General features: G+C 37.7%; 1 pseudogene; it reads left to right on the forward strand.

Annotated features, from left to right (window-relative positions):
- The first annotated feature begins 1,117 nt into the window (after positions 1-1,117).
- Positions 1,118-2,050, forward strand: LOC102840866 (annotated as a pseudogene).
- The last annotated feature ends 2,664 nt before the right edge of the window (positions 2,051-4,714 follow it).

Below are 4,714 nucleotides of genomic sequence, written 5' to 3' on the forward strand. Positions count from 1 at the left end.
GGAACCAACTCTATGGCACTTAACAACAACAACAACTGGACAGAAGTCAATACCAGCTGCTGTACACATGATCAACGACAACAACTAACTTCAGAGAAACCCATCCTAAACTGAGCTGCACAAATAGATAGTACACAAGTTTACATACTCTAATCACACCCACCAGGAGACAGTTGATGAGTGCCTAAGAAGACCACAAAATACAATCATCAGTTTAATACAAATATAACATCCCTACAATGTCTCAGAATCAAGAGACAATTTCTGATCACATGAAGGATAAGACAGATTGGCTCAAACAAGTGACAAAGAGGCAGAGCTAGAAAATATATTTGAGGGGGTAAAAAGGCATTAGAACTACCTGGAAAATAATCCAAGAGAATAATATTCAGGTACCTCTAAATAATTGACAGAAAGTTTTAAAAAATGAATTCTGGAAAATACTACAGGAATAAACAAACAATACTGATAAAGGGTTGGAGTGAATACAAAACATCTCAATAGAAATCCAAAAGATTAATAATAAGGTTTCAGAAATGGATAATATATTGAAAGGACAAAGGAGTAGATTTGAATCAATGGAAACCTGAATTAGTGAGCATGAAGATAAATTTCTTAATACTAGTAAAGTAGAAGAACAATCAGAATAAAGAATGAAAAAATACATGTGGGACAACACGAAGAGGAATAACTTATGGGTTATCAGAATTCCAGAACAGGAAAACACAAAGAAAAGCACAGAAAACATAATCAAAGAGCTGTTGGAAGAAAAATTCCCTAACACCATGAAAGATAGGCTGATTAAGCTGAACAAGCCCCAAACAGTATAGACCCAAAAAGAAAATCACCAAGACATAGCATAATCAAATTCTCCAAAATTGAAAACAAGGAGCCTTGAGAGCAGTTTGGGAAAACAAAAAGTTACCTGCAAAGAAGAACCAGCAAGATTAAACTCTAAATTCCCAGCAGAAACCATGTAAGCAAGAAGGCAATGGGATGACTTATACAAAACTCTGAAAGAAAAAAAATTCAACCAAGAATCATACACACAGGCAGCCACCGTCCCATCTCCAGTGGTGCAGTTCACTTCAAATATTAGTACAATAAAGAGTTCCTCATGCTTCCTCTCCAGATTATTCCCAAGCAGTTCATTTCCCAGCTGTATTACGGACTGAAGTCTCCAGTATCTTCACAAACCAACATTTGCCCAACCATGGGCTCGTCCAAGTTCAAATAATGGCTGACTTTCGGAAGGTTTTTGCAAAAACAAAGCACATAGTCATCCTCACAGGTGCTGGTGTTAGCGCCGAAAGCGGGGTTCCTGCTTTCAGAGAAGCCAGAGGTTATTGGAGAAAATGGCAAGCTCAGGACCTGGCTATTCCTCAGGCCTTTGCCTGAGACCCATCGCGAGTGTGGGAGTTCTACCACTATCTCTGGGAGATGATGCAGAGCAAGGACCCAAACCCTGGGCATCTCTCCATTGCTGAATGTGAGGCCCAGTTGCATGAGCAGGGGCAGCACGTTGTGATCATCACCCAGAACACCGACGAGCAGCATCACAAAGCCGGCACCAAGAACCTTCTGGAAATCCGTGGTAGTTTATTTAAAACTCGATGCACCTCTTGCGGAAACGTGGCAGAGAATTACAAGAGTCCAATGTCCAGCTTTATCAGGAAAAGGTGCCGCAGAACCTGAAACTGAAGATGGTAGGATCCCAGTTGAAAAATGTACTCAGTGTGAATAGGCAGGATGTGGGGGCTTGCTGCGGCCACACCTTGTGTGGTTTGGAGAAAATCTGCATCCAGCCATCCTGGATGAGGTGGACCGAGAGCTTACCTTCTGTGACTTTTGTCTAGTGGTGGGAACCTCCTCTGTGGTATATCCCGTAGCCTTGTTTGCCCACCAAGTGTCTACCAGGAGAGTGTCAGTGGCCTAATTTAACCTGGAAACCACCCCCGCCACGGACAGATTCAGATTTCACTTCCACAGATCCTGTGGAACAACTCTTCCTGAAGGCCTTGCTTGTCAAGAAACGGAAACTGTTTCTTAGTTGTCCTGGAAGAGGTAGAAATGAGTTCCTCTGAGTACTGGGCCACAAATGGGGGAGAAACAATCTTATTTGGATGGTGAACTAAATATTGGAAGATCCCAAAATATCCTCCAATCCTCTCACTGGAATCCAACCTGGTGACAAGTGGTAGAGGCTTAGAAGTCACAACAGCAAAAGTGTTTTAGAAGCAGGAGCAGTCAGAGAACTACAACCTTAGTGCCTGTGATTTGCTTGGAACTGAAACACAGGATGCCTCTGAAGTGTTGAGTTGATTACTGGGAGGAGGAAAAAGTGTGTAATTAGATTGCCTTTGAAAAGTCACTTCATCTTGATTGTATTTTTTTGCAATTTGGGATGCTTGTTATTTGAGCAAAGATTGAAGCAAAGGAGATAAATGCTTTTATTCTTTCATCTGATTTTTGCATAAGTTTTTGTAGAAAATAAAAATCATTTCATGGGGTAGGGGGAGAAACATACACACAGAAAAATTGTCCCTCAAATATTACAGTGAAATTAGAACTTTTCCAGATAAATAGAAATTAAAGGAATTTGTAGTAACCAGCACTGTGGGTTAATGCACCAGACTGCAAAGCCATTTGAACTGCAATGTCGGTGGTTCAAGCTCACCAGCTGCTCCTTGGAAACACTATACAGGGTCTCTATGGGTCAGAACCGACTTGACGGCACTTAGCAACAACAACAAGATAAAACAAACCTACAAGACTGAAAATAAGGAACCAGAGATAAAATTTATAATAAGACAATTACAAAGTAAAAAGAGGTAAAAATTTCAGAATTTTCAAATGGTGAGGAATTCAAGTAGATTTCAAGATAAAACAGACTGTTTGAAACTGGGGAAGAAATTAATGAATTATAGGGTAACCTCAAAGAAAATTAATACACCTTCACATGAAATGAAGAAAAGGGAGAGCCATGAAGATTTTGTAAACATTAAAACAACAGCAGTAAAGAAACTGCCAAAAAACACACAAACAAAATGAACTCAGCACAGAAAAAATATGTGGAGCAAAGAAAACAATAGCATACACACACAAAAATATATATGGAAAAATGACTGCAATCAATTCATACCTATTGATAACTACACTGAATGTCAATGGACTAAATACCCCAGTCAAGAGACAGAGAGTAGCAGAATGAATAAGAAAACAGCAGCCTTCAGCATACTGTCTACAAGAGATACACCTTGCATACAAAGACAAAAATAGATTAAAAATCAAAGGATAGAAAAATATATCAAACTAATAGTAACTGATAATAAGCAGGAGTAGCAATATTAATGTCTGATAAAAAGGCTTTAAGACAACCCCCAGCATAAAAGAAAAAGAAGGACATTATCTCATGAAAAAAGAGTCAATTGAACAAGAGGACATAATCATAATAAACATCTATGGTCCCATGAAAGAGCCTCAAAATATATAACGCAAACTCTAATAGAATTGAAGAAAGAAATAACTTTACAACAGTAGGGGGTTTTGATACATCACTTTCAATGAAAGACAGAACAACTAGAAAGAGACTCAAAGAAGCCACAGACAAACTAAACAACACAATCAATCAACTTGACATCATAGACTTATACAGAGTACTAAACAACAGCACAATACACATTCTTTTCTAGTGCACAAAGAATATCGTCCATAATAGACCATAAGTTGTTGTTGTTGTTAAGTGCTGTCGAGTTGGTTCTGACCCATAGTGACCCTGTATAGGGTTTGTGAGGAGCGGCTGGTAAACTTGACCCACCAACCTTGCAGTTCAAAGCAACTTGCATTCTAGTGCATTAATCCACAGAACCACACCAGGACTCCAAAAGATCATATACTAGGACACAAAGCAAACCTCAATAAATTTCAAAACATCAAAATACTACAAAGCATCTTTTCAAATTCCTATAAAATTAGAAATCAACACTAGGAAGATCAAGGAAAAAAGATCAAATACATGGAAATTGAATAACACCCTACTTAAAAGCCACTGGGTAATAAAACAAATAAAAAATGAAATTAAAAACTTCCTTGAATCAAATGAGAAAAAAATACAACGTACCAAGACCTTTGGAATACAGCAAAGCAACTCTAGGATGACAATTTATAGAAATAAATGCACAAATCCAAAAAGAAGAAAGAACCAGAATTAGCACACCAATGCAAAATTTCCAACAATTAGAAAAAGAGCGGCAAAGTGACAGCCACCAGAACAAAAGACATATTGATTATAGCAGAAAAAAGTGAAATAGAAAACAGAAAAACAATAGAAAGAATCAACAAGACAAAGAGTTGGTTCTTTGAAAGTATTAATAACATTGGCAAACCATTGAAAAATCTAACAAAAGAATATGAGGAGAAAATGCAAATAACACACATAAAAAACTATATGGGTGACATGACAACAGAAATGAAAATGATAATAACAGAACTGTACATCAACAATTTTGAAAATCTAGAAGCAATGGACATATTTTTAAAGAAAAGCATGACCTACCTAAACTAACACAGAGTGAAGTGGAAAATTTGAACACACCTGTAACAAAAGATCCCACCTGGATTTAGAGATCATCTGAAGAACAGATTTGATACATTAAACACTAAAGACTGAAGACCAGAAGAGTTGTGGGATGACATCAAGCATATCATACATGAA

The sequence above is a fragment of the Chrysochloris asiatica genome, unplaced genomic scaffold (assembly GCF_000296735.1).
Source record: "Chrysochloris asiatica unplaced genomic scaffold, ChrAsi1.0 scaffold00003, whole genome shotgun sequence".
Classification (NCBI taxonomy): domain Eukaryota; kingdom Metazoa; phylum Chordata; class Mammalia; order Afrosoricida; family Chrysochloridae; genus Chrysochloris; species Chrysochloris asiatica.